The sequence below is a fragment of the Anabrus simplex genome, chromosome 1 (genome assembly GCF_040414725.1).
Source record: "Anabrus simplex isolate iqAnaSimp1 chromosome 1, ASM4041472v1, whole genome shotgun sequence".
Lineage (NCBI taxonomy): Eukaryota > Metazoa > Arthropoda > Insecta > Orthoptera > Tettigoniidae > Anabrus > Anabrus simplex.
The window spans coordinates 494,861,000-494,885,173 of record NC_090265.1 but is presented as its reverse complement, the minus strand read 5'-3'; the positions used below and the strand labels follow the sequence as shown (position 1 = coordinate 494,885,173).

At 39.8% G+C, this 24,174-nt stretch overlaps 1 protein-coding gene across 5 annotated transcripts in view; it reads left to right on the top strand.

Moving 5' to 3' along the window:
* The window catches only part of LOC136857009 (longitudinals lacking protein, isoforms H/M/V), a 377,513-nt gene that overhangs the window by 146,470 nt on the left and 206,869 nt on the right, over positions 1-24,174 (top strand). The window lies entirely within an intron of this gene.

Here is a 24,174-nt window from a genome sequence, read left to right as displayed (position 1 = left end):
TTTATCTATGTACACTCATATCCATAAGGGATCATCAAGATCCACGGAAAAACATGCAGGACTATGATAATGTGTGCACTAAACCTTTTAGTTTAGTTGCCCTGGCAATAATGTGACTTGTGACTCGATAATGCTGAAACAAGGTATACAGGAAAACCAGACGTGGACAGTGGGTGGTACTTACTTTGTGTGGTGTCCCTCCACCACTGGCATACAGAACGTCAGTACAAGATTTGATAACCTTGCATGGCACTACAGGATGCAAAACAGTTTCCCATACTGTGGATCCGGCTGTCCAGCATGGCTTGCGGTATTGCACCCCATTATTGGACAGTCACTCTCTGGAGGTCAACAATAGTCTGTGGTGGCGATGTTAGGGCGGCAATCTTTCAGCCTTGAGTGTTCCATGCATGTTCAGTTGCATTTAAGTCTGGGGAGCTAGCCAGCCACTTGTAGATGCACGATGTCATTGCGTTACAGGTACTCGTGCACCAAGCCAGTCCTGTGTGGGCCGGAATCAAATGGAACGCAGGTCCGTATACACAACAAAAAATTTGTATATACTGCTGCAGAATGTCATCTTTATAGACCACACCTATCAGAGTACCCCTAGGAACACATGCAGTGGTGTACATGCTCCTAACGTGTTTCCTCCCCAGCCAAGAAAACTGGCACCACCATATTGGTCCCCTCAATATAGGCAGGTAGTAACATGTCCCAGGGGCACACCTGTTGGGCAGATTGCTAGAATCACTCCCCAGGCTAAACCGCGATTCATCTGTGAACAGGACATTTGGCGTGACGCCGAGCATACAGAGAATTCTCTCACATCAGACTATACACAGTCTAACGGGAGATACGTGACCTAGAGGTTGTTGCAAGGTCTGTGCTGATTCGATGTCTTTAGGCACTTACGGAAAAATAACTATCCTGATGCAGGATTTTAGCATGTGGTTGACCTTGCCTATACTACTGTTGCATGTTTCCTCCTTCCTGGAATCCTCTTCACAGTTGTGAAATGATGCTATGGGCGACGTTCATCTCCCAGCCCACTTCGTGCTGAATGTGGTCGGCTCTAATCCGCCGATAATCCGGCCATGCAATTTGCAGTCGGAACCGCTGTGCCCAAAAACATTGAGATGATAGGTACAAATTTCGTATTTCGTTGAAAATCTGTGAGCACATCTTCTTGACATAGAATCCACATGCTTCTGCAAAAGTACTGATGAAAGGTTGATCCATTCATCTGTAAAGACCTCTGTCCAATGGACTGTTCAAGGCACACAAATCGGTCTCGTACAGATCTTGCAATGTATGTCGCATGTTCCCATGTTGTCCACTCGCAGTTTAGTCCGCACATTATCACCGTGACTCAATGTTTTCTCAAGGATTTCAGAGATCCCTTAACTTGTAGACAGAAGTGTTCTTAATTATTCTCTCTTTCTTCAAGAAATTCTGTAATTTACTGCAAATGAGGAGTTGTTTATGTCTCATTTTATAATTGGTGGTACCATTACAAATACATCTTTAGCTTCATCCACAGAATTGAAGGTATGCTGTTGATGCAAGTATATTTATCTAAATAATAACAACAACAACAACAACAACAACAATAATAAAAAATTGTTAAACAACTCCTTCACAAGTTGACTTACGATACTCTTAATATGAAGTAACAGCAGCATTAACATTCTCATAATAACTTAAAACAGTCGTTACCAGAGTGTATAGCACAGCATTACAAAGTGCCACAGAATATTCCAAAAATTGTACCGAAATGATACTATACAGTAGCATTCAAAAGCATTTTTCAGGTAGCATTTGTTCAAAATTCTTTTAAGAAAACTGTTTAAGACATGATATAGGCTTTTGGGCTTATGCCTTGTCAAGAAAATAAGGTGAAATTCTTTAAGTTTTGCAGAGAGCTTTGCTCTGCGTTATCAGAAGAAAATCTCGACTGCCCACGAGAAAGGCTTCTTAAACAATGAGCGTTGAATTTAGACGTTATAATAGAAGTGGAAATGTTATGTTCATTCATCACCAGATGCCTCCCCGGACGCGATACAGCGCCAGCGTTTGAGGCGGAAGCTGGCGGAACCATCAGAATCAGGCAAAGGGTCACATAACATAACATGTGTACGTAACATATGACATTGACAAGCCTGGAATGAAACAACATTTTTTTTTTGTTGCAAGTTGCTTTACGTCGCACCGACACAGATAGGTCTTTGGTGACGATGGGTCGGGGAGGGGCCAGGAGTGGGAAGGATGCGGCCATGGCCTTAATTAAGGTACAGCCCCAGCATTTACCTGGTATGAAAATGGGAAACCACGGAAAACCATCTTTAGGGCTGCCGACAGTGGGGTACAAACCCACTATCTCCCAAATACTGGATATTGGCCGCACTTAAGCGACTGCAGCTATCGAGCTCGGTATGAAACATCTGGCGATGAGGAACGTACGAACAATTTCAACAGGGACACTGGCTATCAATTAAGTAATACCTGGTTGGCAGCCATTAAGGATTTACGTAGGTAGTTCCCTTCCCTGTCCCTTCACTATTATTTTGTCTTGGTGTTTTCCAAATTTGCAATAGTGAGAAGCACGTCTGAGTCAGTAGACCTTAATCATTGTCTACTGATGGTAGTAATGATCATAATGACTGCAAATTATATTCATTGGTGTTTACTTATTTTTGTGAGGAGAATGCCCAGATTGTTACTCTACTGCTTGCTTTGGTGATGATGACACTGGGGAAGAAATATATCAGGTGTTGTAAAGAGAAATTGAGGTCAAGATTCGGAAATGGGAAAACTGTTTTCTCTTCACTACAGCATGCAACTATACACAACGCAAATACAGTGGTAGGTAAATTTAAGGGAGTGTCGGCATTTTTGAAACAGCAGAACCCTTCATTGGTTATACGAGGCTGTATTTGTCACATACTTCAATCAGCTGCCCAGAAGACTACTAAAACATTGGAAGCAAGTGAACATGTAGAGACATTGTTAGTAGACATATATTTCTTGAAAGAAGCGCCAGAAGAAAAAATAAACATATATCAGGAAATGAGTGGACCTGAGCTCAAAAGACATAACGTTTTGAAACATTTCAGCACAAGATGTCTATCTATCACCGATCCAATGCCCGGCTCCACGGTTAAATGATTAACACGCTGGCCTTTGGTCCAGGGGGCCCTGGCTTCGATTCCTGGCTGGGTTGGAGATTTTAACCTTCACTGGTTAATTCCGATGCCTCAGGGCCTGGGTGTATCTGCAGTTTTCATCATGAGAATTCATGATAGGTAGAATCCCATCCTCATAGACGTGCAGGTCGCCTGTATGGCGTCAACTCGAAAGACCTGCACCAGGCCCCTCCGGAGGCCCCACACCATTATTATTATTATTATTATTATTATTATTATTGATTCAATAAACAGGGTATTACAATAGTTTGAGCCATTGAAATTGTTTGATGTTGGTGAAGAAGTAGTCGGAAGAAACCAGCAATATCAAATTTCTTGCAGTGAACGCAGCAGTGGAAAATGATGCCACTAAACTTTACTTGTTATTTCTGAAGAACTTACTCCCCGTTTTTCACAAAGTACATCACCATGTTGCAAGTAGAAGCTCCCTCCGTACATAAAGTGGCCAGTTACCTGAATGGATTGTTGGTGGATTTGATAGCGAGGTATGTGAAAACTGAAAAGATTTGGATAGCAGTTAGAAGGAAGTTTGAAATGCATTACCACTATAAACTTCAATAGCAGGATTTGTCAGAAAGATAATTCCGATCTTGACTGAAGTTAACAACCAGACAGCATATTAACACGTTGAGTACCAAGCCGATTGTAGCACACTATTCCACTGGTGCCAGGCATGTATTTCAATAGTATTCTGCTGGTGCCACAGCAATTATACGTCTTGTAGGCTGTTTATATAATCTTGGGATATATTAATATGATGTACTAAGTAAACTTTATCACATCATACCAAGGTCATGTGTGACGTCATATGGTGTCACATCAATTTTTACTAAGCATAAAATATAGCGTGACGCCATACGGTGTCACAGAATTATTTGATGTTGTATATGGAATGTACAACACAAATTTCAAATATGTCAAATTTGTGATAATTCAAACTAACACAATATTTATGAAAACCTGCTGAAATGCAAAACAAGTCTTTATATTACATTACATACTGTTACCCCCTGTGGGTGTGGGACGCAGATGAAGAATACACCCCCGGTATATACCCTACCTGTCGTAAAAAGCAACTGAAAAGGGACGACCTAGGCGCCGCCACGGATTGTGGTTTGGTACCATCTGTTGGACCACCTGTGGATGGCAAGAGTTGAATAAATCCACAGGTAATTCCTGCCTGTCGTAGAAGGCGACTAAAAGGGTCATGTGGCCATCGGTCTGCTCTTTATTCTTTTTGAGGGTTAGTTGTAGACCGATTCAAAATTCTTGATGTGCGTGCTCCTGTGGCTGAAGAAGTATCAGTTTGAAGATTTAGATGCTCCTGGCTTGTAAATGGAATGTCTTTCTGTGTCCCTACACAAGGACCACAGTCATCATTATTCACATGATTGTGTAAACCATTTGCACCAGCACTGTCCCCACCTATAAATGTCACTATCAGTATCGCCACTGTCTTCCACATCTCTTGATACATTCATCATGATGTCAGGGCACTCACGTCACTAGTGTTATATTCACTGTCATCAACATTTTACATCTTTCTCTCCATCAGAATCCATAAGTAATTAACAAATGTCCAATTCACTAATTGTCTTCTTGGTAAGTCACCATTTCTACCAAGAATATTACCAATATCTTCCATTTCTTTATATTTTTGCACAGCTATACAAACCGAGGGAATATTTTGAACATCTTCTCAATGTAAAAGGAAATCATCATGGTGGTGTTGCAAACAGTCAAGCTCATGGGGAGGAGGAAAATGATGTTGGTGAAATTATGCTTGAGGAAGTGGAAAGGATAGTAAATAAACTCCATTGTCATAAGGCAGCAGGAATAGATGAAATTAGACCCGAAATGGTGAAGTATAGTGGGAAGGCAGGGATGAAATGGCTTCCTAGAGTAGTCAAATTAGTGTGGAGTGTTGGTAATGTACCTTTAGATTGGACAAAAGCAGTAATTGCACCTATCAATAAGCAAGGGAACAGGAAGGATTGCAACAACTATCGAGGTATCTCATTGATTAGTATACCAGGCAAAGTATTCACAGGCATCTTGGAAGGGAGGGTGCGATCAGTCGTTGAGAGGAAGTTGGATGAAAACCAGTGTGGTTTCAGACCACAGAGAGGCTGTCAGGATCAGATTTTCAGTATGCGCCAGGTAATTGAAAAATGCTACGAGAGGAATAGGCAGTTGTGTTTATGTTTCGTAGATCTAGAGAAAGCATATGACAGGGTACCGAGGGAAAAGATGTTCGCTATACTGGGGGACTATGGAATTAAAGGTAGATTATTAAAATCAATCAAAGGCATTTATGTTGACAATTGGGCTTCAGTGAGAATTGATGGTAGAATGAGTTCTTGGTTCAGGGTACTTACAGGAGTTAGACAAGGCTGTAATCTTTCACCTTTGCTGTTTGTAGTTTACATGGATCATATGCTGAAAGGTATAAAATGGCAGGGAGGGATTCAGTTAGGTGGAAATGTAGTAAGCAGCCTGGCCTATGCTGACGACTTGGTCTTAATGGCAGACTGTGCCGAAAGCCTGCAGTCTAACATCTTGGAACTTGAAAATAGGTGCAATGAGTATGAAAATTAGCCTCTCGAAGACTAAATTGATGTCAGTAGGTAAGAAATCCAACAGAATTGAATGTCAGATTGGTGATACAAAGCTAGAACAGGTGGATAATTTCAAGTATTTAGGTTGTGTGTTTTCCCAGGATGGTAATATAGTAAGTGAGATTGAATCAAGGTGTAGTAAAGCTAATGCAGTGAGCTCGCAGTTGCGATCAGCAGTATTCTGTAAGAAGGAAGTCAGCTCCCAGACGAAACTATCTTTACATCGGTCTGTTTTCAGACCAACTTTGCTTTATGGGAGCGAAAGCTGGGTGGACTCAGGATATCTTATTCATAAGTTAGAAGTAACAGACATGAAAGTAGCAAGAATGATTGCTGGTACAAATCGGTGGGAACAATGGCAGGAGGGAACTTGGAATGAGGAGATAAAGGCTAATTTAGGAATGAACTCGATGGATGAAGCTGTACGCATAAACCGGCTTCGTTGGTGGGGTCATGTGAGGCGAATTGAGGAGGATAGGTTACCTAGGAGAATAATGGACTCTGTTATGGAGGGTAAGAGAAGTAGAGGGAGACCAAGACGACGATGGTTAGACTCTGTTTCTAACGATTTAAAGATAAGAGGTATAGAACTAAATGAGGCCACAACACTAGTTGCAAATCGAGGATTGTGGCGACGTTTAGTAAATTCTCAGAGGCTTGCAGACTGAACGCTGAAGGGCATAACAGTCTATAATGATAATGTATGTATGTATATACAAACCGAATGATAATTGCACGTAAACGAGGAAAAAGCAATACCTGGGGCGCTTTCACTTGTAAGAATGATCACGGGCCAGTCAGTGGTTAGGGAAGAATACTGTGGCACCATATGGTGCCACATAGTAGCAATACATAGCTAGAATAGACCCTGTAGTTCGCACTTCATGTAGTGCCAATTTTACGGGCATAGATGTCACAGCTGATTTTCTACAGCGCATCGCCCAAAACTCTGCTGTGCCGCCATATGGCATCACGCCAACTCTGATTTCAAGACCAGTGTGCCGCCATATGGCGTCACACCATCTCAAATTTGAAGACCAGCGTGACACCATATGGCGTCACGTGGCACCCAACGTGTTAAGCAAGGAAGTGAAGCTGGCAATTTATCTGGAGAAGACATGAAACAGTTCTTCAGATTGGTGAAAAATTTCTTCACTACAGCATGCAACTATATTTTGGACAGATTCCCTTTTTCATGAATCATGCAGAAAGTAGTGAATGTTTCATCGTGGGCAACTACTTTGTTTTCATTAGTAATATTTTTGAAAAAATTGAAAACACTGACCAAGACAAACTGGAAGTGGAAATGCTTCCTACCAAGCAGAACCATTAATGAAGACATTTTCAGATTGTGAAACAATGGCTGTAGCATGGGCTAAATTTTCAAAGCTGAAGGATGCTTCTGTAATTATTAAATATTCAGTTCTTCCTCAAGTGATGCTTGCCGGTTTGGTGATACCTCACAGCAATGCTTCAACTGTGTGAATATTCAGTATTGTTTGTAAGAATCACACTGACTTTCGACCAGATATGAGTACAAGGACTCATGTTGCTTTCCTGATGAAAAAAACAAACATGTTATCTTGCTCTGAGATCTGTTATCAAAAGTAGCTTTCTGAGAAGGAACTCTGTGGGCAAAGGAAGCAACTGTGAAGATGATGCAAAAAACATAACTTAGTTATGTTAGTGTGTGTAAATTTTGTTTGTTTTTAATACGTAGGAATATAAAGACATGCTGACATTGTTTGAAATGGCTTATTATAATTCAGCTGAAATGTCGAGTGTCTTACCAGAAGCAACTGTGAAGATACTGCATGAAAAGTAACTTAGTTATGTTTTTGTGTGTAATTCTTTTGTTTTTAACTTGTAGCCATAGAAAAAAAAAACATGTTGATATTGTTTGAAGTTGCATATTAAAATTTGCCCAAGATGTCACGTTTCCCACCATCTCTTCTGAGGTTACTCGGAGGTGACCACCTTAGAAGGTTCCTATTCGTAGGCCACAGCTGATTCCTTCCGATTCCTTATCCATTTTTTTATTCACCACCATTCATTTCATCTTCATTATCTCCTGAACCATAGTTGGCATCAGGAACACCATCTGGCCGTAGAAACATGCCATAAAATATCATCTCACCTCATCCCCAACTCTGTATCGGGAAACGAGGCTAATGGGTTGATATGAATTCCAGTAATAATATCTGTAAAAGTGTCTCTGTAAAAGTCCTTTTTCCTTTAAAATAACCTAGCCCAGAGGGTTCACCTGGTCATCAAAACATGGCAGTGAAAAGGTTAAGAATTAAAGAAAATGCATATGAGGAATAGAAGTTAGTTCAGTGAACAGTATCGAGTTGTCTGATAGAATGCAGAAGCACGTCTGATTTTCTACCTGCAAATGAGACAGGAGTATGCAGAAGCATGCCCGATCGTATTGTTGTAAATGAAACGACTGACAGTGAGCACCATCAAATTCTCTTACAGAATATCTTCTTCGTGCAATCTTTTTGTATGTCTTGTGCAATCTTCCCAAGCGAAAGCTGTAATGCTTCCAATCGCTTCATTCATGAGTCTGTCAACATTTGCTCTACAGCACTTCGACATAGAGCGGTGGCATTGTGTTGCCAATATCTCATATGGTTGATTTTTTTAATTTTTTACAAGTTGCTGTATGTTGCACCGACACAGATAGGTCTTATGGTGACGTTGGGACAGGAAAGGGCTAGGAGTGGGAAGGAAGCAGAAGTAGTACAGCCCGAGCATTTGCCTGGTGTGAAAATGGGAAACCACGGAAAACCATCTCAGGGCTGCCGACAGTGGGTTTCGAACCCACTATCTCCCGAATACTGGATACTGGCCGCACTTAAGCGACTGCAGCTATCGAACTCGGTACGGTTGATTTTAGGGCCTTAAAACATGGTCTTTGGTGTCCCGAAGGGGCTCGCCTAGGTTTGTTCCTCATGTCATAAAACTTAAAATGAGCTTTGTCTCTTCCTTGTACAACAAATTTGATTTTCGCTTATATTAGCCTATGCTATCGTGGCAAAAATCCTAAATCTAGGGCAGAAGCTGAATTTTAAAAAAACCTTGTTTTAGTGCACCTTTAGTGCAAAAGATGAACCTTTGTTCCTAATTTCAGCTTTCTAGGTCTTCTGGATCTGGAGATTTCGTGATCAGTGAGTGGTATTTGGCTTTTATATATGTGTTATCAATGAGTTAGGCTTACCACGATTTGGGGCATAATGAACATGGGAATTAATCGTCTTCTGTTTTTGTTTAATTGGAAATAATGATAAGAGTGGACAAGACAATGAACTAACTTCATTAATGTGATGGTGTAGACCAAGGATGGCAAATGTTTACTGACTAGCTTGTCAGTGTAAGGTCTTGTTTATTACTTTTTGCTGTCTAGTGTGCCATCAGTATTTTCCTTCAAAATCATCATGCAACCCCTCATTTGATTTCATTTAGGCATTATGTTGAATTACATATAAATCCGTTCAACTGAAGCATAACTGAAATTATATTTTTTAAACAGGCAAATTTTAGGAATAAGGTATTATTTTGCTTTAACCTAATAAAATTTTAAAAAATACGGCCAGAGAAATAATTGAGACATACTTCATACTTTATAATGTTAAAATATGCTTTGTTGCTCGATTTTGACCTATTTATTACATGTTAAAAACATTAAAATATGTTAGTATTGCACCCGTCATGCCGGGCTCAGCTCGGCCGGTGAGCGAAGATCTCCAGGGTGCAGATCGTTCGCTTATCGGCTGTGCGAAAATTTTAAAGTGCAGGGATAGATGATGAACTAGTGGCAAATGAGAGAAAACTAAATAGGTTTTACACATTTATTACAACTACTGCTCTTCATAAACTTCACAATAATTTACAAAATCTAGGTATTTTGTTTATCTGATTTATCTTCTTTCATGTCGTAGTCACATAGACACTTCATCGAAAAACCAAACAGCAAATGGCTGAATCTGCAAATATAATATTTATAATTTTAGCGGAAAATTAATTAAATAATTAATAATAATTGATTTGAGATGATCTCTCCCATTGATGATTTAATAACTTGAAATTAAACTTTCTTCCTTCATAGATTTGATTTTAAACAAGTTTGAAAATGATCATTTTCATTCCTCTTTGAAAATTAAATAAAAATTTTTCTCTCGTAAAATTACGGTTAAATCGTCTTCCTTGACCTTTAAATTAATTAATAAACTCAACTTTATAATTATTTAGTAGTTGCTTTTCACATAATGGCTCGGAACTTGACCTCATGTCAATCGCTGTTTATCCATTAATTGAAATAATTAATCAATTGACACTTACAATTTAATTTTTGTGAGTTCAATCCACTGACATGGCCTATACTCATTTATGTGTATTCGTTAAATAAGATTCTATTCTTCCTTAAAATGAATAAAATTCACTAAAGGTTGAAATTCATTCGAATGGTGAACCACTAAAGTTGGCGTAAATTAGGCCAAAAATTTCATGAAATAACGAAGAGCATCATCACAAATATGGATTGGAAACTTACATTAAGCAAAGTACAGTCAAATCTCACACACACTACACTCACACAAAGATACACGGGAATATTATATACATATTTACACGAACGCTAGCCCTTGACTATTAATTTTTATGTTTAGACAAGGTTAGGAAAGTTATTCTCATGATGACACTATCATGGTGACCTCCTCTCATCAACTGGAAATGTGACAGAGTAATGGTTGTCATTTTTTTAAGAAACACAGTTATACGACGATGTTCAGAGAAAATTTACGAACACAAAATCATCCAAAAATCATCGATAAAATCGCTTAAACATAGGCCAGAATTAACATTCCGCGCACACGGTTCATGAGCTACGATATTTATTTTTACTTCTCCACTATAATTATGATTCTCGATTAATCTGCACTCACACAAAGAAATTACATCAAGTAACATATCCTATTCTTAAACTGACTCACTAATGGATGCACAGCTCGACTGCTGAATTCAACAATATCCATCTATCAGTCAACTTATCATCACAACACAGCAAATATATAAAAAATTGTATCGGTCAGATACTGCCATTTCCCAGGCCTAAATTACAATAAATGAGCGCACATCAACCATTTCCAATAATAACTAATATTATGCTCATGACCTTAGGTGTTCTTTTACGCGATAATCTAGTTAAATTATTTTTATTATTATTATTATTTTCCCTGGCCGCGCAAGATCATACGTGCGGAAGCTACTGCACAATAATATTTTAGATGACTCTATTGCACATAAAACTCAACCATACGTCGCATCATTGAAGAATGAACTCTGACATAATAGAATCCACGAAATTACTGTCCCATTTGATCTCATTTTAAGTCAAAATATATTCAAATAGTCCTAGTTTAACGTTGGGGTCATTCTACATTTATTTCTCCTGCCACAATGAACTCGGGACAGTTGAAACACTTCTCGAAGACATCCACTCAAACAAACTAATAGGTTCAAATATTCACACATCCTCAATCTACCATCACCAAGAAAGAAGAGATGGAAAAACTCTGACTAATAGAAAATTTCTAAACAAATAAGTAGAGGCTATGTCATTACAATTACATTACAAAAGGAAAGAAAGAATAACAAAGTTTAAATATTACTTGGTGGTGACTGTCGGCTGTAGAACTCGGGCTGATGACCTAGTGCATTACCACATTACGCACCATCGATCCTGGTCACGCTTGCCTGGACTGCCTTACATTTTACTCGTGCATTGGAGACATGCTAGGGCGCTGGAAATCACACCATCCACCAAGAAAGAAGACTGGCATCCTGACTTGGACTCGAACCGGTGATCTCTTCTATGGAACTTCTTGTGAAGCTGAAACTAAAAATCACGTCTAAGACAAGGTCCAAAACTCACACCGATGTCTGATAAGATGGTAAAGAAACTTAACTTTTGAAATCCGTTGAATTATAGGTGGGATCCGAAAATATCTGAACTGCAGTTGTTATAAGTTGTAGGCTCTGAATGACGAAGTTCCCTCAGCAAGCGAAGTGCGTCTTCTTCCGTCCGTGGTTGAAGCTAGAGTAATTCTCCTCAGTAAGCGAAGTACGTCTTCTTCCGGCTGTAGTTGAAGCTAGAGTAATTCTCCACTCGACGTGTTCAGAGGTAGAAATTTTTGAGTAAATTTTCCCTAGGAAAATCCATTATTCACTGTCTTAAGACAGAGGAGCGTCCTTTCCTCATAAGCGATTGGTTAATTTATTAACTTTGCACCAAATTAATCGCTTGATTGGCTGCCATAGTCAGACGTCACGCACCTTCACAATTATCGATCGAGCACTTGACATACATTCTGCCTGGTCACGTGGCATTCACGGCTGATTTGAAGGTTATTTGGCTAGCTGTATCTGCGTTCTCCCCCCGTTTGTCCTTGAGTGGAATTCCCAGCCACCTGGCATATCTCGCTCAGTCAACTCGATGTGATAAAACTCCCTTCCTGGTTCACGAAATATTATTTCAACACACAGTAGAAATAAAATATTTTCCAATAAATGATTTTTACCAATTTTGAAGGGGACATTTTCTCCCTTGGTTGGTTAATGATTTAGTCGGAAGATGAAATCATTAATGCTGGAAATAGACCTTTAACATGTTCCCTGAAAAATTTGAGTGGTAAACATGTGTTACACTTCTATGCCATATTTTTAGCTCTTGTTCCGGCACGTAGCCTCCTGTTGTCCGCTTCTAGTGCTGCGCCCAGTAGTCGAAGTTGATTCATTATCGTGCTCTGCATTTCTTGACATTCCTTACAGGTTTCTTCTTGCAGGTTGACTTGGGTCGATGCATGGTGGTACACTGCATCCTCACTTGCATCCCATGACGTTTCTTCTTCCATTATGGTGTTGACTTGGGCATCATTTACTGGTCTAGGGCAGTTGTAGCTTCGTAAATTAGAGGCATTATGAATTCCCTCATAGCTCTTATCAAGACTTTGAATTTTATAGGCATTGTTCCCATATACTCGGATAATTTTATAAGGACCCACGAAAAGAGGTGCGAATTTCGCGTAGAATTTGCTGGTAGGTTCCGAAATGGCTGGTTTCTTTAAAAGAACATATTCATTCAATCTCAGGGGTCGGGAAATTTTTTTTTCTCTTACTCTCCGTTGTCTGCGATCAGCTTGCTCCCGTAATGAGATAGCAGCCTTTTGAATGTTTTCCTCCAGTGTTGGCCTTAAGTTACCGGGGCATTGAACGATGTTATCCCAAGGTCGGGTTGGTGGTCGATTAAAATGGAGACTAACAGGGATTTGTGACGTGGCCTCATGCACAGTATTGTTCAAACACTCCATCATTATAGGTAGAACGTCGACCCATAACCAATGTGTATTTCCACAATAAATCCTACAGAATTTAGCTAGCTCTTGCATTACCCTTTCTGCCGGGTTGCTTGAAGGATGGCGGATAGAATTCAGAATATGTTTAATTCCAAGCTGTTCCATGGCTTCACGAAATTCTGTGGATGTAAATTGGGACCCATGGTTAGTGAGTAATGCCTCTGGTTTGCCCATATCTGGAATCAGATTGCGAGTGATGCGCCGAATTATTGATTTCGAGTTCGCTTTCTGGATCGGGTACAAAGTTACGTATTTTGAAAATACGTCGATGGTGACGATGATATGCCGGTTGCCTCGCTTCGATGTCGGAGCAGGTCCAAATAGGTCCATTGCGTATAGTTGTTTTGGCCTAGAAGGAATGATCGGAATGGGACTATGTTGGAGCAGATGGGAGCTCGGTTTCACTCTCTGACAAATGTCACAAGTTCGGACTATGTTTCTCACAGTTGATCGGAGTTTGTCCCACGTAAACTTTTCTTGTATCGTGGCTAGTGTCTTGTCAATGCCACCATGGCCCGTGATTCTGTGAGCATGCCATATCAATGGCTCGCGTAATTTAGAAGGTACTAGTACTCTCAGTTTCGATTTCGCTGTATCCACAAATTTAAATAAAGTACCATCTAAGTATTGATACCGGGACGCTTTCCTTCTTATCTTTCTGTACCCAGGGTCCTTAGGTTTAGTTTTATTTTCTAGAAAGTCAATAATAGGCCTCAAGTTACCATCTCGCTTTTGAGCTTGTTTTATGTATCTCAATTTCCTCAAAAACTCGTGATCTTCGGGAATTAATTCCAGTTGGTTGACTTGTAAAATTTCCTCGTTGGGATTACGACTCAAACAGTCAGCTAGCATGTTACTCTTCCCTGAACAGTGCTCTAATTTGATGTTAAATTGTTGTACGAACATGGTCCATCTAAAAATGCGCTCAGACGCCATTGTGGCCTTTAGCATGAATATTAGTGCTTTGTGGTCTGTCCTAATAATTATCTCGAACCCATAGATAATTTTCTGCCAGTATTTTAAGGCATAGACGATAGATAGCATCTCTAACTCTGTTACTGAATAGTGTTTCTCGTGGCTGCGCAATTTTCTACTGACAAAGGCTAGGTAGATCTTGTCCTCGGGATTCCTCTCGTCTTCCTGAAACAGTACGGCCCCAATTCCGACTCCTGATGCATCTGTTTGTAGGATAAAAGGTTTCTTGAAATTGGGATATCCTAGTTTGACATGATTTGATAGCATCTCTTTGGTCTTTGCCACACGAGAGTGAAATTTTTCTGGGATCGGATAGGGTTTCTTCTTAAATGGGGTCCAATCTGTAGCTACCAGTGAGTATTTAAAATCAGGAATCTGGCCTGGTTTGTCATCGAACAGCGATTTATATTTCAGCAGTAGATCTCGGAGCTGGCCTCTCTCTTTCTCTGTTCCTAATGCTTGTCCAGCCTTGGAATTTATAAGATCGTACGGGTGTGTTGTACTATCGCCCTCTTCTATTATATTGTCCAGGGCCTGGTGAACTTCTTCAGTGGCCTCCTGGTCTTCAGATTCCCACGGTGCATAGGCGTTACTAATTTGGAACACACTCTGATCAGCTATTTCTGATGGGTTAACCATGACTGTTTCAATTGTTTCATCTGACCGAAATAGTATTTGATTTAAATTAAGATCGATGTTGGCCTGATAAGTAGTTAAGAAATCCACCCCAAGGATGATATTGAATTTTATATTTGACATGGCCAGGAAAATATTTTGAAATTTTGAATTACCAATTTCAACATCCAGTAAAGTTTGTTGTCTACATGCTACAGTTTTATCCGGAATAATTCCCTTTATTTTTACATGAGACACTGGAATAATCGGAATGTTATATCTTTCGTTCAAGTCATTTAGAAACGAATTGGAGATGACACTGATGGTGGACCCTGTGTCGACCAAGCATTTTACTTTAACACCACATACTCGGGCTAAAATTATCGGCAATGTCCTCGTACAAACTCTATTTGTATCCATATTTTCTTCTAGTAGATCTTCCGACTTTGTCATCCAGGAATCAATCTGCACTATTATCCATTCTCGTGTCTTATTGACAGTACAAGGGCTAGAATTCAGGCTATCTCCCGTTAGTTCAGGGATTGTTTTTTTTTTTTAATAGCGCCCTGACTCTGTTCTTCTCTTTCAGGACGTTCCCTTTCTTCCTTTTCTTTGGCTCTCTGATATTCTAGGCTCTCGGCGCCGACCATGTCAGGATTGACGTCTTGGTCGTGGATAGCACGGTCCCATTTGCGTCGTTCTTGGTTGGATTGTTGGAGCTCGCGGAGATATTTTTCACGCTCTTCTTGCCTCCAGTTCCTCTTCCGGGTTTCGAATCTGCGGTCGTTGGGTTCTCTTCTCCAGCTATCTCTATTATTTTCATACGGCCTTCTCCGATTGTTCCGCCGGTAGTAATTCCATTCTCTTTCGTTCCTATAGCCTGGTCTTGGAGAACGATCCCTAGACGGTCTTTCTTCATTTTCGCGATTCCGGTTTCTCCCTTGGCTGGCAAGGTTCCTGTCGTCTGGTCGATTGACAGTTGCATGGAACACCTGTTGCTCTGGGTTTGTACTTCGCCTAGACGGCTCCCTGGATGTCATATCTAACTGTCTGAGAATAGCCTCCGCTTGAATTGCCGTCTGGACGTTCGAGGCTATCATAATTCTTTGGATATCCGCAGGCAGCTGTCTTACTATGACCTTTATGAGCTCAGTTTCTGTAGGTGGTGCGTCGAGCTCACGCAATTTGCGTAATTGACTTGAAAAAAATTCTGAGAAGCGCGTGGGTGTGGATTGTGCATATTTCTTAGCGTACAGTTCTGTCTTAAGTTGGTCCTGAATATCTGAGTTCCAGTACTTCTCTAAAAATGCCCTTTTAAAACCTTCAAAATCGTCAAACGAGTATCGGAAGGCTGTAAACCACGTCAACACTGAGTTTTCCAGGTATCTCTCGGTTACTCGTAGCTGACGTTCCACAGGGATTTTATTATCTCGGAAGAACTCCTGCAATTCGTTAATAAAACTCTTGGGGGTTATTCCTTTTACATTATTGAATTTCTTTGGGTGATCCTCATGCAATCGTATTATATTCACGATTTGGGTTTGACCAGAAGTGTTCAGTTGACTCGTTTCCCCTCTAACAGGCTCTAAAAATGGGTTGGTGGTGTTTCCGGGAACGTTTAGAATTACTCTTTCATCGGTCTTGGGAGTTGAGAATTGAACTTCCTCGGATACCCGTTTCTCCAGTTGTCCCTGCCGTTCTAACAGAGAATTAGCTACAATGTTATTACTCTCTCCTTGTAACTTGAGTAGCTTTAGTTCCTTGGTAAGCTCCTGTATTTCTCCCTGTAATTCCTGTTTGTAGACTTCTGAACTGGTTCTAACTTCACTTATTTCCTTATCCACGGATGTTTTCATTGTTTTAAGACTCTGCTGGGTCTCCTCGATTGTCTCATAAAAGTATTCGAGTCGCTCCGAATTAGTGACTTGGGCTACCTTAATCTCGGCTATTACGCCCTTCTCCACCTGTTTTACCGTTTCATAGATTTCGGTGAACTTCCTGCTCCATGCGGTTTTAGTCGCAGACAAGTCCTCGGCATTGTCACTAATTTTCTCTTCAATGGTCCTAAAATTTCCCTTTACTTCGTCCTTGTATTGATCTAGTCCATGCAGTATTCCTGTCTGTACTTTGGCTAGCCTTTCGCTAAACTCATTTGACATAGCTGACATAGAGCTATCGATTCCGGCTTGAATTTCCCCTTTCAGGTTAGAAAATTTTTGCTTAACGGACACCAACTCGCTCTGGACCGACGCTAATTTTCCGTTAAATAATTTAACGTCCATGTGCAGTTTCTCTAAGTTTTCATCCGTCCTAGCTTGAATTTCCTCCAGAGCACCCTTAAGATCTTGTTTGAGTTTATCCTGTCCTGCATTCAGTTTTCCTGTTAGTGTAAGTTCCAACTGAGTGTTATTTTCGGTTAATTTGCGTTCTAGTTGAGCATTATTCTCCGTTAGTTTAAGTCCTAATTGAGCATTCACATTCTCACTAATCTCACGTTTTAACAATTCATTGTTCTCACCTAGCTCACGTTTTAACTCCTGTTTCAGTAAGTTATTGTTTTCATTTAATTCTTGTTTCAATAAGTTATTGTTTTCATTTAATTCCTGTTTCAATAAGTTATTGTTTTCGTTTAAACTGTCCTTCAAGTCCGCAGTCACTACCTCTAGGAGCCTACGAAGGTCCTCCATAGTAACAGTACCCATTCTAATTTGAGACAACTAGCAGTTCAGACATTGAACGGACCAGGTTCGATGGTCTAATACCCGAGTTCAGATCGACAGTCACGTGTGGATTGAATTCACAGTCATAAAAGAAGATTATTATTGCATAAAATAATATCTTATAATTTAGGTCCAAACTATGCGGAAATCTACCGCAAAAGGATAAATTTTGAAAATATCTTCCAGATTTTGTTTCTAATATAGCACCAAGGCCCTTCCTAACCTTTAACATGAGCGTAGTTCGCCACAAAAATTTGGGCTAATAAATGTCACAAAATAAACCTGAAATTTTTAATTTGCCACCGCATCTTGTTTGCATCCAAATTCTGGACTACAAGATCGAGTTCTTTTATTGGTACAGCCAATAAATCGGGCCTTAACACGTTGGCCGCCAAATCTATACCTGCACCCGTCATGCCGGGCTCAGCTCGGCCGGTGAGCGAAGATCTCCAGGGTGCAGATCGTTCGCTTATCGGCTGTGCGAAAATTTTAAAGTGCAGGGATAGATGATGAACTAGTGGCAAATGAGAGAAAACTAAATAGGTTTTACACATTTATTACAACTACTGCTCTTCATAAACTTCACAATAATTTACAAAATCTAGGTATTTTGTTTATCTGATTTATCTTCTTTCATGTCGTAGTCACATAGACACTTCATTGAAAAACCAAACAGCAAATGGCTGAATCTGCAAATATAATATTTATAATTTTAGCGGAAAATTAATTAAATAATTAATAATAATTGATTTGAGATGATCTCTCCCATTGATGATTTAATAACTTGAAATTAAAGTTCCTTCCTTCATAGATTTGATTTTAAACAAGTTTGAAAATGATCATTTTCATTCCTCTTTGAAAATTAAATAAAAATTTTTCTCTCGTAAAATTACGGTTAAATCGTCTTCCTTGACCTTTAAATTAATTAATAAACTCAACTTTATAATTATTTAGTAGTTGCTTTTCACATAATGGCTCGGAACTTGACCTCATGTCAATCGCTGTTTATCCATTAATTGAAATAATTAATTAATTGACACTTACAATTTAATTTTTGTGAGTTCAATCCACTGACATGGCCTATACTCATTTATGTGTATTCGTTAAATAAGATTCTATTCTTCCTTAAAATGAATAAAATTCACTAAAGGTTGAAATTCATTCGAATGGTGAACCACTAAAGTTGGCGTAAATTAGGCCAAAAATTTCATGAAATAACGAAGAGCATCATCACAAATATGGATTGGAAACTTACATTAAGCAAAGTACAGTCAAATCTCACACACACTACACTCACACAAAGATACACGGGAATATTATATACATATTTACACGAACGCTAGCCCTTGACTATTAATTTTTATGTTTAGACAAGGTTAGGAAAGTTATTCTCATGATGACACTATCATGGTGACCTCCTCTCATCAACTGGAAATGTGACAGAGTAATGGTTGTCATTTTTTTAAGAAACACAGTTATACGACGATGTTCAGAGAAAATTTACGAACACAAAATCATCCAAAAATCATCGATAAAATCGCTTAAACATAGGCCAGAATTAACATTCCGCGCACACGGTTCATGAGCTACGATATTTATTTTTACTTCTCCACTATAATTATGATTCTCGATTAATCTGCACTCACACAAAGAAATTACATCAAGTAACATATCCTATTCTTAAATTGACTCACTAATGGATGCACAGCTCGACTGCTGAATTCAATAATATCCATCTATCAGTCAACTTATCATCACAACACAGCAAATATATAAAAAATTGTATCGGTCAGATACTGCCATTTCCCAGGCCTAAATTACAATAAATGAGCGCACATCAACCATTTCCAATAATAACTAATATTATGCTCATGACCTTAGGTGTTCTTTTACGCGATAATCTAGTTAAATTATTTTTATTATTATTATTATTATTTTCCCTGGCCGCGCAAGATCATACGTGCGGAAGCTACTGCACAATAATATTTTAGATGACTCTATTGCACATAAAACTCAACCATACGTCGCATCATTGAAGAATGAACTCTGACATAATAGAATCCACGAAATTACTGTCCCATTTGATCTCATTTTAAGTCAAAATATATTCAAATAGTCCTAGTTTAACGTTGGGGTCATTCTACATTTATTTCTCCTGCCACAATGAACTCGGGACAGTTGAAACACTTCTCGAAGACATCCACTCAAACAAACTAATAGGTTCAAATATTCACACATCCTCAATCTACCATCACCAAGAAAGAACATACATACATACATTATCATTATAGACCGTTATGCCTTTCAGCGTTCAGTCTGCAAGCCTCTGCGAATTTACTAAACGTCGCCACAATCCTCGATTTGCAACTAGTGTTGTGGCCTCATTTAGTTCTATACCTCTTATCTTTAAATCGTTAGAAACAGAGTCTAACCATCGTCGTCTTGGTCTCCCTCTACTTCTCTTACCCTCCATAACAGAGTCCATTATTCTCCTAGGTAACCTATCCTCCTCCATTCGCCTCACATGACCCCACCACCGAAGCCGGTTTATGCGTACAGCTTCATTCATCGAGTTCATTCCTAAATTAGCCTTTATCTCCTTATTCCGAGTTCCCTCTTGCCATTGTTCCCACCTGTTTGTACCAGCAATCATTCTTGCTACTTTCATGTCTGTTACTTCTAACTTATGAATAAGATATCCTGAGTCCACCCAGCTTTCGCTCCCATAAAGCAAAGTTGGTCTGAAAACACACCGATGTAAAGATAGTTTCGTCTGGGAGCTGACTTCCTTCTTACAGAATACTGCTGATCGCAACTGCGAGCTCACTGCATTAGCTTTACTACACCTTGATTCAATCTCACTTACTATATTACCATCCCGAGAAAACACACAACCTAAATACTTGAAATTATCGACCTGTTCTAGCTTTGTATCACCAATCTGACATTCAATTCTGTTGGATTTCTTACCTACTGACATCAATTTAGTCTTCGAGAGGCTAATTTTCATACCATACTCATTGCACCTATTTTCAAGTTCCAAGATGTTAGACTGCAGGCTTTCGGCACAGTCTGCCATTAAGACCAAGTCGTCAGCATAGGCCAGGCTGCTTACTACATTTCCACCTAACTGAATCCCTCCCTGCCATTTTATACCTTTCAGCATATGATCCATGTAGACTACAAACAGCAAAGGTGAAAGATTACAGCCTTGTCTAACTCCTGTAAGTACCCTGAACCAAGAACTCATTCTACCATCAATTCTCACTGAAGCCCAATTGTCAACATAAATGCCTTTGATTGATTTTAATAATCTACCTTTAATTCCATAGTCCCCCAGTATAGCGAACATCTTTTCCCTCGGTACCCTGTCATATGCTTTCTCTAGATCTACGAAACATAAACACAACTGCCTATTCCTCTCGTAGCATTTTTCAATTACCTGGCGCATACTGAAAATCTGATCCTGACAGCCTCTCTGTGGCCTGAAACCACACTGGTTTTCATCCAACTTCCTCTCAACGACTGATCGCACCCTCCCTTCCAAGATGCCTGTGAATACTTTGCCTGGTATACTAATCAATGAGATACCTCGATAGTTGTTGCAATCCTTCCTGTTCCCTTGCTTATAGATAGGTGCAATTACTGCTTTTGTCCAATCTGAAGGTACCTTACCAACACTCCACGCTAATTTGACTACTCTATGAAGCCATTTCATCCCTGCCTTCCCACTATACTTCACCATTTCAGGTCTAATTTCATCTATACCTGCTGCCTTATGACAATGGAGTTTATTTACTATCCTTTCCACTTCCTCAAGCATAATTTCACCAACATCATTTTCCTCCTCCCCATGAGCTTGACTGTTTGCAACACCACCATGATGATTTCCTTTTACATTGAGAAGATGATCAAAATATTCCCTCCACCTCTCCAGTGATTCCCTGGGATCTGTTATGAGTTCACCTGAATTACTCAAAACACTGTTCATTTCTTTTTTCCCTCCCTTCCTAAGATTCTTTATTACTGTCCAGAAAGGTTTCCCTGCTGCTTGACCTAGCCTTTCCAGGTTATTACCAAAATCTTGCCATGACTTCTTTTTGGATTCAACAACTATTTGTTTCGCTCTGTTTCTTTCATCTACGTACAAATCCCTGTCTGCCTCGGCCCTTGTTTGGAGCCATTTCTGATAAGCCTTCTTTTTACGTTTACAGGCTGCTCTCACTTCATCATTCCACCAAGATGTTCGCCTTTTCCCATCTTTACACACAGTTGTTCCTAGGCATTCCCTTGCTGTTTCTACTACAGCATCCCTGTATGCCACCCATTCACTTTCTATATCCTGAACCTGCTTACTGTCTACTGTTCGAAACTTCTCACTAATCATATCCATGTACTTCTGTCTAATTTCCTCGTCCTGGAGATTTTCTACCCTTATTCGTTTGCAGACAGATTTCACTTTCTCTACCCAAGGCCTAGAGATACTTAGTTCACTACAGATCAGATAATGGTCTGTATCATCGAAAAATCCCCGAAAAACTCGTACATTCCTAAAAGATTTCCTGAATTCAAAGTCTGTTAAGATATAATCTATTATGGATCTGGTACCCCTAGCCTCCCATGTGTAGCGGTGAATAGCCTTATGCTTGAAGAATGTATTCGTAACAGCTAAACCCATACTAGCACAGAAGTCCAGCAAACGCTTCCCATTCCCATTAGCTTCCATATCTTCCCCACATTTACCAATCACCCTTTCGTATCCTTCAGTTCTATTCCCAACTCTCGCATTGAAATCGCCCATTAGCACTATTCTATCCTTGCTGTTGACCCTGACCACGATGTCACTCAATGCTTCATAAAACTTGTCAACTTCATCCTCATCTGCACCCTCACATGGTGAATACACGGACACAATTCTTGTCCTAATTCCTCCCACTGACAAATCTACCCACATCATTCGCTCACTTACGTGCCTAACAGAAACTATGTTGCGTGCAATGGTATTCCTGATAAAGAGCCCTACCCCAGACTCTGCCCTTCCCTTTCTAACACCCGTCAAGTACACTTTATAATCTCCTATCTCTTCCTCCTTATCTCCCCTTACCCGAATATCACTTACTCCTAGCACATCCAGATGCATCTTCTTTGCTGACTCAGCAAGTTCTACCTTCTTTCTTCCATAAGCCCCATTAATATTGATAGCTCCCCATCGAATTCCATTTCGTTCGCCAACTCTAACTAATAGAAAATTTCTAAACAAATAAGTAGAGGCTATGTCATTACAATTACATTACAAAAGGAAAGAAAGAATAACAAAGTTTAAATATTACTTGGTGGTGACTGTCGGCTGTAGAACTCGGGCTGATGACCTAGTGCATTACCACATTACGCACCATCGATCCTGGTCACGCTTGCCTGGACTGCCTTACATTTTACTCGTGCATTGGAGACATGCTAGGGCGCTGGAAGTCACACCATCCACCAAGAAAGAAGACTGGCATCCTGACTTGGACTCGAACCGGTGATCTCTTCTATGGAACTTCTTGTGAAGCTGAAACTAAAAATCACGTCTAAGACAAGGTCCAAAACTCACACCGATGTCTGATAAGATGGTAAAGAAACTTAACTTTTGAAATCCGTTGAATTATAGGTGGGATCCGAAAATATCTGAACTGCAGTTGTTATAAGTTGTAGGCTCTGAATGACGAAGTTCCCTCAGCAAGCGAAGTGCGTCTTCTTCCGTCCGTGGTTGAAGCTAGAGTAATTCTCCTCAGTAAGCGAAGTACGTCTTCTTCCGGCTGTAGTTGAAGCTAGAGTAATTCTCCACTCGACGTGTTCAGAGGTAGAAATTTTTGAGTAAATTTTCCCTAGGAAAATCCATTATTCACTGTCTTAAGACAGAGGAGCGTCCTTTCCTCATAAGCGATTGGTTAATTTATTAACTTTGCACCAAATTAATCGCTTGATTGGCTGCCATAGTCAGACGTCACGCACCTTCACAATTATCGATCGAGCACTTGACATACATTCTGCCTGGTCACGTGGCATTCACGGCTGATTTGAAGGTTATTTGGCTAGCTGTATCTGCGTTCTCCCCCCGTTTGTCCTTGAGTGGAATTCCCAGCCACCTGGCATATCTCGCTCAGTCAGCTCGATGTGATAAAATTCCCTTCCTGGTTCACGAAATATTATTTCAACACACAGTAGAAATAAAATATTTTCCAATAAATGATTTTTACCAATTTTGAAGGGGACAGTATGTTGTCTGACGTGCCACAGAAATCGTGTTCGCTTGTCACTTAGTGGCACGCGTGTCATAGGTTCGGCATTCCTGTAAGTAGGCAGTGTCATGCCAGATGTGAACGTGCCACTAGCGACCGCACAATCTGTAATCGTGTGGATTCGACCGGTGATAACAGCCCAATTTTAATTTAATCATCCAAGATAAGGTAAGAACAGAAAAAGGTTAGAAAATAGGCCAAACATTTATAGCACTCCTTACTGGGTTTGGAATGAAATTGTCCTTTGTTCTGTTCAAATAGCGAATTACTATAACCACAAACTGTGCACGGCATTTAATTATGTACGCTGAATTAGTCATCAGTAAGAAAAATTTAGAACAATG